Below are 11,371 nucleotides of genomic sequence, written 5' to 3'. Positions count from 1 at the left end.
CAAGAGGCATGATTACTGCGGTAAGGGTATCAAAATAAAGAAAAAATGGGCTGTCCAAGAGCCCTATTATTTATCACATTCAGAAAACACTAACCCAGGCTAGCAGGATAGAAATTCATTGTCAGATTGCTTCTAAAGATCATATTTTCCTCCTGAGAAAGTATGTGAAACCCAAGGATCTCTCCTGTACTGTACTCCCCCCTTCCTCTGCCCCCGTCTCCATTTTTTCAGGTTGGGGCAGTCTTCTCCGGCCCATGCTGTCCCTCCATAGCCTGGGAGTTGCTTTCATGTGGCTTATTGCATTTGCCAGCCTGACAGTATGAAAGCCATTCCCTATATGTGCAGGAAACACACGGATTAAAAAAAAAACAAACCTGCTAGCTGGCAGCTTATTAACAAATATTGAATATATACAGCAAAAATTCGATTTATTTTGCAGCAAGTGTTAGGATGTCTCCAGGCAAATTAGAGCCAGAGCTGACTTTGTTCAACCCCTTTATTTATTTTCCTTGTCCTTGTTTCCTAATTAGGCAGGCTTTCTTCTGCTTCACAAACACCTTCTCTGCCTAAATCATTGCACGTCTGCTGAATCCTGAACACAATGGGCTTACACATTCATATTAATACCATGATAGGGAGGTATAATCCACCCTTTTGCATAAAGCCGCCAAATCACTACAAGAATGATAGCAAATGCCTTTACGACACAGTATGCATTTTCCCTGTCTGACTTGTGGGAGCCTGCATGTGCTATAGCCAACGAATTTTTCAAAGAAATTGTGAACAGTAGATGGGTCTAAGAAGTGTTTGCTTTGAAAGGCCACCTCCTTCAGTGTATGGCACCAAAGTCTCTCTCTTTTTTTTTTCCTTCCGAGTGTTCTCTTTCAGCAGGCCTTTGCAAAAGAGGGCACTTGCTCACAATTCCTCATGAAGAGCAATTCAAGAGTTAAATCAATGGCTATGCCCAGAAGCTTGTTTGGAATTCAACATTTTGTTAACTTAGCATTATTTTGTAGGGTTTAGAGCAGTTCTCAACCTCAGCTGTCCATTAGAATCATATGAGGAGCTGTAAAAAAATGTTGATGCCTAAGCCCCTTCCCAAGTCAATTGAATTAGAATGTCAGAGGGTAGAAGGAAGACTTTGGGATTTCTAAGAAGGTCTCCAAATGATTCTAATAGGCAGCAAGGGTTAAAAGTCATTGGTATGTAGAGTTTTTATCATTAGAACACATCTAGAGAACTCTTGTTCATTCATTTAACAAGTATTTGAATGACTACTATCCATTAGGAAAAAGACCATGTGCAATTGATTGAGTGTTCAAAGACATAAAGGGATTTCTATGTTCTCAAGGTAGTGGGCGAGCTAACAGAGGGCCTGAACTTTTTAACCTTTCCATACATATTATTGAGTCCTATTGTGTGTTATAAGCATAGAGTCAGTAGAGTCCAAACCAGACAAGGTCCTTGCTCTCATTGAGCTTGCATTCTATCAGTAGTAAATACATTTTAACATAGGTTCTGATGAGTACCTGGCAGTCCAGTGGTTAGGACTCCGTGCTTTCACTGCTGGGGCCCAGGTTCAATCCCTGGTCTAGGAACTAGTATCCTGCAAGCTGTGCAATGCAAGCAAAAAACAAAGAAGTGCTGATGAGTTCTATAGAGAAATGAATACAGAGGTAACATGTTAGAGTGACTGGGACCATGGAAGAGTTCTAGGATGCTTCTCTGAGCAGCAGATCTGAATGATGTGAAAAAATGGATCAAGTGAAGATCTTGAAGGGTTGTTTCCTGGGCAGAAGGAACACCAGTGCCAAAGTCTTGAGGTAGAAGCAAACAATTTCCTGGAGCATATAGAAGCCAAAGTTCTCAGAGGATGTGGGAGGTCAGAGATGAAGTCAGAGGTAGACGGGGGTAGATATTCTGCATAAAGGTAACCTTGACAGAGAGAAGAAAGCAGGCAAGAGTTGGAGATGCAGATGAATAGTTCTGAGCCTTCAGAAAGGAAGAACTACTGCTTTTGCAGGGCCTTGGTGGTTTTAAATTGTACCTTGAAGGAGAGCACCTGAGAAGCTGGCAGGGAAGAGCATTTTAAAAAGTAGTGCATGAGTGCTAAGTCACTTTAGTTGTGTCTGACTCTTTGCGACCCCATGGACTGTAGCCCACCAGGCTCCTCTGTCCATGGGATTCTCCAGGCAAGAATACTGGAGCGGGTTGCCATGTCCTCCTCCAGGGGATCTTCCTGACCCAGGGGTTGAACGCACATCTCTTAAGCATCCTGCATTGGCAGGTGGGTTCCTGACCATTAGCACCACTTAAGAAGCCCCTTTAAATAGTGGTATTTCTCTGTAAAGACATAAAAGGCAGGACAATCTAGAGTATGAACAGAGAATAGTAGATTGTCCAGCTTGACTGGAATGAAGGATTCATGAAGCAGTAAAAGAAGCTTAGAGGTTTAGATTAAAAAAAAAAAAAGGACTTTGTATGTTGAGCTGCTGCTGTTGCTGCTGCTAAGTCGCTTCAGTCGTGTCCGACTCTGTGCGACCCCATAGACGGTAGCCCACCAGGCTTGCCCGTCCCTGGGATTCTCCAGGCAAGAACACTGGAGTGGGTTGCCATTTCCTTCTCCAATGCAGGAAAGTGAAAAGTGAAAATGAAGTCGCTCAGTCATGTCCGACCCTTAGCGACCCCATGGATTGCAGCCTACCAGGCTCCTCTGTCCATGGGAATTTCCAGGCAAGAGTACTGGAGTGGGTTGCCATTGCCTTCTCCATTGTATGTTGAGAGCTTGGACTTTATCCTAAATACAAACAGAAAGCCCAATATATTTTCTGCTTATATTATCATCCTTATCTCTGGCCAGTTCTTGACTTGCTTCTTGTATCCCAGCAACTCCAAACTTCTTAGCACCCCACATCCCATATACACATACTTATAGTACCATGCCAGTTAGGCTTTTGTGATTTTCATTCACTCTGTTCAGAATATCTTTCCCATACCTTTGGGTTCCTCCTGGTCAACTAATCAAACTGCTACTCAGGCTTTGAGTTAGCCACGGTTCCTCCAGGAAGGGGTTTCTTTACCCATCTTGGTGACTCCATAAAATGAGAGGCTTATTTCCTTAAGGACACTCACCATGCTGGGTCACTCATTCTTGAGTTGTTGTTGTTGTTCAGTCACGAAGTTATGTCCAACTCTTCATGACTCCATGGACTGCAGTATGCCAGGCCTCCCTGTCCCTCACCATCTCCTGGAAGTTCATCCAAGTTCATGTCCATAGAATCGGTGATGCCATTCAACCATCTCATCCTCTACTGCCTTCTTCTCCTTTTGCCTTCAATCTTTCCCAGCATCAGGGTCTTTCCCAATGAGTTGGCTGTTCATATCAGGTGGCCAAAGTACTGGATCTTCAGCTTTAGCAAGGAGTATTCAGGGTTGATTTCCCTTAGGATTAACTGGGTTGATCTTCTTGATGTCAAAGGGACTCTCAAGAATCTTTTCCAGCACCACAATTTGAAAGCATCAATTCTTTGGCATTCAGCCTTCTTTATGGTCCAACTCTCACATCTATACATGACTACTAGAAAATCCATAGCTTTGACGATATGATCCTTATCATATCACTTAGTTGGCAAAGTGATGTCTTTGCTTTTTAATATGCTGTCTAAGTTTGTCATAGCCTTCCTTTCAAGCAAGCATCTTCTAATTTCATGGCTACAGTCACTGTCTGCAGTAATTTTGAAGCCCAAGAAGAGAAAATCTGTCACTGCTTCCACTTTTTCCCCTTCTATTTGCCATGAAGTGATGGGACCAGATGACATGATCTTATTGTTTGAATGTTGACTTTAAGCCAGCTTTTTCTTTCTTCTTCTTCTTTTTTTTACATTTGCTCTTCCTCTTTTTATTTTTTAATTAGTTTATTTTCTAATTTTTAATAAAAATTTTAAAAAGCCAGCTTTTTCACTCTCCTCTTTCACATTCATCAAGAGGCTCTTAAGTTCCTCTTTGCTTTCTGCCATGAGAGTAGTATCATCTGCATGTCTGCATTCTTGGGCACTAGAAACCAACTCTTTGAGTGTTGGGTATTGTTCTGGGTGCTTGCTTTATACTCTAATTGATAGACAGCCAGGAAACACTGAACATAACAAATAAGCAGATTATATAGTCTGTTACAAGATAGTGAGTATGATAGGAAAAAGTAGTTCAGGGTATGGGAGTGGTACAGGAGGGCAGATTTGAAGCTCCGAGTAAGCCTAGTTGAAAAAACAAAATTTGAACAGAGATTTAGATCGAACAAATTCCAATTTGCCTGAGACTGAGGTGTTTCCTGCAATGCCAGATTTCCAGTACTGAATCTAATATAGTCCTGGGCAAACAAGGATGGTTGGTTACTCTTATTTGTGAATATTTGTCCTATCTATTAGTTTTGCATACTTGAGAACAGGAACTAGAGAGCTGGTGTAATGTGGCTAAGATTTTAGGCTTTAGACTTTGACTGGCTGTGTTCAAACCCTGGCTCAGCCACTCATTAGCATTGTGACCTTGGACTAGTAAGATTTTTTTTAACCTCCCTGATATTCTGCTTTTCCATCTGTGAAATGGAAGTCATTGGTACAGAATAAACAGTTAACAAATATTGCTATTTTTATTATTCATAGTGCCTAGCATCGTCTCTGGGACAGTCACTCCTCAATAGATGATTATTGAAGGAACAGATAAATAAATGATAATCCACCATGCACAAAGCACTAGGATAAACTCTGGACATACAACAATGGATAAGTCATGATTTCTGCCTTCAAGAAGATCACAATCCAGCAGGAGACATACATACACCACATTTTATCATCTAACTGCTGTCTTGATCCACCATTACAGTCCTTATCCCCCTTCTATGATGTACTTTTATGTTTTTTGTAGAGCACATGACCTTCTAATATACTACGTAATGTAGAATATTCTTATATGTCACAATTACTCCCACTGGAATGCAACTTTTCTCATTTAAAAAAAATTTATTGGAATGTAGTTGCATTACAATATTGTGTTAGTTTCTGCTATGCAGCCAAGTGAATCAACCATATGTATACATATATCCCCTCTGTTTTGGATTTCCTTCCCATTTAGGTTACCGCAGAGCATTGAGTAGAGTTCCCTGTGCTATACAGTAGGTTCTCATTAGTTTTCATCTATTTTATACTTAACAGTGTATACATATTAATCCCAACTTCCCAGTTCATTCCACTCACTTCTTCCCACCTTGGTAATCACAAGTTTGTTCTCTACATCTGTGTCTCTTTTAATGCTTTGCAAATACGTTCATCTGCACCATTTTTTTAGATTCCACATATAAATGATATTTGTTTCTCTCTTTCTGACTTATAGTCTTCTGTTTGACAGTCTCTAGGTCTATCCACGGCTCTGCAGATGGTACTATTTCATTCCTTTTTATGGTTGACTACTATTTCATCCCACTGGAATGCAACTTCTTTAAGGCAGGGGCCTTGGTTTTATTCATTGAGATGTCCCAAGTTCCTGGAAGTGTACCTGGCACCAAGAAGATGCTCAATAATGTTTGGTGACTTAATGAACAGAAGTTTCATTTCATGTGATGAGAACTTTAAAGAGGTATATACAAGGTGTGGGTGACTCCTTTTGGACAGTCAAGGGAGACTGCATAGACAATGTGATGTTTGAGGTTGACCTTGAAGCATTTATAGTGTTTCTTTAGGAGAAGAAGATATCATGGTATTTCAGGCTCTGAATCCAGCAAGAAGACTTGCCAGGAGCAGGAATTTTCAAGAGAATGCAGGGTCATGGAAGCCAGAGAGAGGATTAAGGAAGTGACCTTATAGCATTAAATGCTGCAGAGAACCTGAAGCGGTCGAACATGGGTGAGGTTTAAGACATTTCAGTTTGTTGATAGAAAATGGATCAAAGGATGAAGCAGTGTGTGAAGTGACCATGTAGAGACCAGTATGTAGTTACTTAAGAACGTGGAGGGAGATGAATTGGTAACTTGAGAGAGGAAGATCTTAATTTCTAGTGAAGTAAGATCACTTGAGCACATTACTAGACTAAGTGGAAAGAAATAGTCAATAGAAGAGGTAAGGATAGACACAGAAGAGGGCACAACTGATGCACTGAAGTTCTGGAAGGGATGAAATTGAGAGGACACAGAGAGGGAGAGTTGCTCATTCTTTCTCAGTGACTAGAGATAAAGGAGAGGAGGCTGAACATCTTACTACCTGTGTGAAACCCAAGTGATTCATCAGGTCGTGGAAGATGGTATTGTTATAGATGAGATGGGCATGTTCAGGGTTGTAAGACCTGAACAGATGATGATTTTTTTTTTTTTTATAGAAACTGAGTCATTATTGTCAACTAAATTGAATTCTGTTAACTTACTTTATGTTGGATGACAGTTAAGAAATGTGGCAACTGGGAGACATTCTTTGTGAGAAGTGTTAAGGAAAAAACAATTGTTTTAATGGTTATAAAACAGAGTGTTTTCTATATTGGAAACACTGGTATATTGGAAATATTGGTATATTAGAGTTTTCTAATTCAGAATTTACAGAGAAACCCTTTATGTTTCCAACCATTGTTAAAATGATTGTGTTTTTTTTTTCTTTCATGAGAATGAACTTTGAAGTACTATTTTGTTTTAAAAATTTTGAAGTGATTCAAAAGTTTCCTCCAAATTTTAATTGCAGTTATCCTGAGTTGCAGAGGTAGATACAGATGGTGTAAGAAATTGGTATTAATGGATATGGAATTTAGGATGTCCCTGGAGAGAGTCCCCCCCCTCCAAATCTCCCAATTCCAGTTGTAGCAAAAGTATTTAGTGGACTGAGGATTTCAGTTATTTAGCTTTTCTTATTTTTGACTTTTGTATTGCATCTAAAAATTAATTTCTACAAATTAGGAAATGGAAGCTTATAATAATGAGTAACCCAGGTTTTGCAATTTAAATTTTTGCTTATAAATTTTGTATTGGGTGGGTAATCTTTATATTCTGCCATCAGCCAAAGAAGTGGGTTGTCTCTGAATATAACTATTATATTATCAGCTATAATAGTCTTTTCCTCAAGGGCAATTTCTCAAACAAATGATTTCAAAATCAATAAACACCCTGTAGCCTCCTGTTTCAGAATTTACTTATTCATGAGATGCTTATCTCTCTGTAAATTCCCAGGAAGAATTCTTATTGCTTAATCCCGCCATATTGGAATGAACACTTATCAATTCAAAATTAGTTCTTATTAAATTTTCTTGGCAACTTTGTAACCATCTCAGGGGTTTCTCCCCTAGAGAGTTTTCTTATTTTAAATCTTACATGAGTAGAAGCTCATTTTAACATCATTAAACATCGGCCTGCCCATTTGCAAAGGGTTGCATTTCAATACTAGTTGGGGCAAATCCGTATGCCCGTAAACAGTGCTTTTTAAAAGAGACTATTTTGCACGGCTGCATGTTTTCATTATGAGACACTCACATTCTCCATCACTGACAGGCAGTGACAAATTGAAAGCTGAAGTAGGGTAGAGGCTGGTGTAGGTATCTTCTCATTTTTCACCTTGAAGGCTGTTTCTGTTGTCCTTTTGTTTGGTCACAGGATCATTAGTAGCTTCTCTCCAAATCTAGGGATGTAATCGGATGTCTGTGGAGTTATATTACCACATACACAGCCAGGTAACCAAAGCGGGATGGATGGTCTGCTCCGACTGCCTGATCGTGAGAGGATGCCTGTTCAAGATGGCGAGTGCCTCAGAAATAATGCTCTACTCTGGGCTCATTTGAATAATCTCTCCACTCATTAAACACAGCTGCAAGGCAGGAGGCAGCGGAGTTCAAAAAGCAAGCCAAGGGAATATATTAGTAATAGAATTATAGTTTAAGCCTTTAGGCATGTTTCCCCAATATTTTTGTACTCCATTAATTACAACTAGAACACTTTTGTCACTTACTTAGAATAAAGGTTAGAGGAATATTTTGACTAAGAAACGTAAGTAAAATGTATATGTTTTATAAAAGTGTTAGGTAGGCTGCAATTAAATTTTAAGACAAACTCTGGAAGTTATCCAACAAGTCATTTCCTTATTGTACAATTTAAATCCCTGATGAGCTGGGATTAGAAACTGTCGGCACAATTTAGCTTCATGAGTCGCTTTACCCTCTGCACAACACCTGGGTGTCTTCACACAGTCTTCTGGTGAGGATGACTCTGTGTGTGTGTGTGTGTGTGTGTATGTGGGGCGCACGGGGGTGCGTATGCCTCTGGTCTGTTGGGTGATTTCTGGTCTAAAATCCCAGAATACCTCTTACACTCATTCAGAACATTGCATTTATTATAGTGCTAGAAGTTATTTAATGGAAGAGAGAAAATAGTGGAAATGAAATGTGGAAACAAAAAACAAAGGTTTCCTCTGGAAGGCTTCACTGGCACCTTTCCTCCTCCGCACTGTTTTTGAGGTTCAGGGTTGCCCTGGGCTCTTCCGGAGTTGCAGCCTCTCAGCTCTTGTTTTCACTCTTGATCTGTCTCCATCCCTAATCTCTTCCACCACACCATGGTGCCTGGATGACTCACCAACATGACATTTGGATATATTAGGAATTTGATGTATTTAAATTCTGAATGATTTAACTCTGAATCCAATTCTATATACTCCCTTGGGCCCAGGATTGAATTGAATTGAGTTTTATTACCCCAGGGATGCATGTCCTCTTCCAGTACAGAAGCAAATGGCTTTCACTTTGTCACAGAGTTTCTATAAGGATTTTAAGGATATACTGAACTCCAAGGATGGACAACTCCATTCTTTCTCCTCTGCTCACACACCTGCTTCAGTTGACCAAAACTGAGGGTAGATGTAGCACAGTCTCAGGATGCAGAGAGATTCAGGGTCTCTGTTTTAACTCTCACTTCCATATTAAGCTCTTCCTTGGTGTGACGCAAAATGGTGATCCTAAGAAGCTTTCTGTTTTGTTTTCCTAGGCATCTTATTCATCTAGCATTGTATGAATAGAGTTCCTCTAAATGAATTTTCCTGATAACTGAATATAGCAAAATTTTAAGAAGAGTAATCTGATAATTTGTCACTTGCTTTCAGATTGGATCTCTGCCTCTATCTATGTGACTTTATGTGTTAAATGATAAGTAAGCAGTGAGTGTGGTACACTGAAAAATGGGCCCTCAAAATATCTCTGCATTCTAGTCCCTAGTGCCCATGAATTTTACCTTGTTGGACTCAGAAAAGGGTCTTTATGCATGTGATTAAGTTAAGATCTTGAGACAGGTTGATATAATGGATTATTCTTTCATGCGTGTGCATACTAAGTACATTTAGTTGTGTCTGACTCTTTGTGACTCTAAGGACTATAGCTCACCAGGCTCCTCATTCCATGGGGTTCTCTGGGCAAGAAAAACAGAGTGCGTTGCCATGCCCTCCTCCAGGGAATCTTCCCAACCCAGGGATTGAACCCATGTCTCTTGCATCTCCTGTTAGGCCCTAAATGCAGTAACAAGTATCCTTATATGAATGGAAGACTTGACACACACTGAGAAGAAGCTGATGTGGAGCTGGAGCAGAAGGATTTCAAGATTCTGGCCTTGAAGATTGGAGTGAGATAGCCACAAGCCAAGGAATGCCAGCGGCTACCAGAAGCTGGAAGAGGCAAGGAATAAAATTTCCCCTAGAGCTCCTGGAGGGAGTGTGGTCCTGCTGACACCTTGATTTTGCCCCAGTGATACTGATTTAGAGCTTTTGACCCTCAGAACTATGAGATAATCAATTTCTGTTATTTTAAGCCAATAAAAATGTGTTACAGTGGTGATAGGAAACTGAGTAACATACTCTTGTTTTTCGGTTGCTAAGTTGTGTCTGACTCTTTGTGACCTCATAGACTGCAGCATGCCAGGCTTCCCTGTCCTTCACCATCTTCAGAGTTTGCTCAGACTCATGTCCATTGAATTGGTGATGCCATCTAACCATCTCATCCTCTGTCGTCCCCTTCTCCTCCTGACTTCAATCTTCCCAGCATCAGGGTCTTTTTCAGTGAATCTGCTCTTGCATTAGGTGGCCAAACTATTGGAGTTTCAGCTTCAACATCAGTCCTTCCAGTGAATATTCAGGGTTGATTTCCTTTAGGATTGACTGGTTTGATTTCCTTGCATTCAGGAGTCTTCTCCAGCACCATAACAGTTAAACATTGGGGCCTACCAGTCAGACAAATGAAACTCTGCAATATTTGTTCCATTTTTGCAAGTTATCTTCTAGGCTAGTTGGAATAATCTAGCTGCCTGTTTCAAATTCAGCATTCATAAACATACAATATTTAGCAAAAAGAAAATAAGTTTATTGACTTAAAGGCTATAGACCAAAAGAAGAATATAGCCTTGACATGCGTTGGCTCATCCCTCTCTCTTGTTTTCGGCTTAAAAATGATACCGATTCTTACAACCTGGATATTTTTTTTCAGGAAGGACATAGATGACATTGGATATGATGCAAATAACTCTACTTGGATGAAGATTTGACTGCTGCCAGGTTCCCATCTTTAGTTGCCTGCTGTGTTCTTATAGAAGTCATGAGTTGTTAACTTTGGTGTATCAGGTGGTCCAGCCAGATCCAGGCCACAGCATTTCCACCCCTGAATGAAGCTCTGACCTCTCACTGATCCTCTGATTCAAAGCTCTGACCTCTCACTGACCCTCAGAGAATAAAGACATCTTTGATTGGCCCCACCAGCTCCATTTCACTTAGGGAGATAAGTTGCAAAAGGAGAATACATCAAAATATCTCTTTGGCTAGAGTAATGAAACCAGGATAATATTTATCTTCTAAGCAAAAGAGTCTGAATCACTAGACCATTAACTATATATGAATGACTTCACTTCTCTACCAAGAGGAAGAAATTTGGACCGTTCTCTGGACAGCCTCCATAGCAAGGACAATGCTGTTTCACATTTTACTCTTCAAGTTTGGAAATCATGAACAGAACTTTAAGAACTATTTCATATATCTCTAAACATAATTATTACATAGGCAGCCAGACCTCACTAGCTTAGAATAATGATGTGAGGGTGGAGGAGGCCATGGACAGCTGATAATCTGGTTGCAGGAAATTTTTGAAGAAGAGCACCTTGAATACATAGATATTGTCAACTAGAATACATCAGAGAAAGATATAAATGTACATTAGTCAGTGGAGTAAAGCAAGCTGGATTAATTTAAACATTCATTCACACTGGATTAAAAAGACAAAAGTCATTTAATATGCAAGAATTTATTATGCCTCTTCAGTGGTCTAATTTAACAAATCTAGAAGCATGTTCACGAAGAAATCCTTTGATTCAAGAGCTTTTGGTTCA

The sequence above is a fragment of the Giraffa tippelskirchi genome, chromosome 4 (assembly GCF_054371585.1).
Source record: "Giraffa tippelskirchi isolate mGirTip1 chromosome 4, T2T-mGirTip1v1.2.pri, whole genome shotgun sequence".
In the NCBI taxonomy this organism is placed as follows: domain Eukaryota; kingdom Metazoa; phylum Chordata; class Mammalia; order Artiodactyla; family Giraffidae; genus Giraffa; species Giraffa tippelskirchi.
This window is presented reverse-complemented; position numbering follows the sequence as displayed.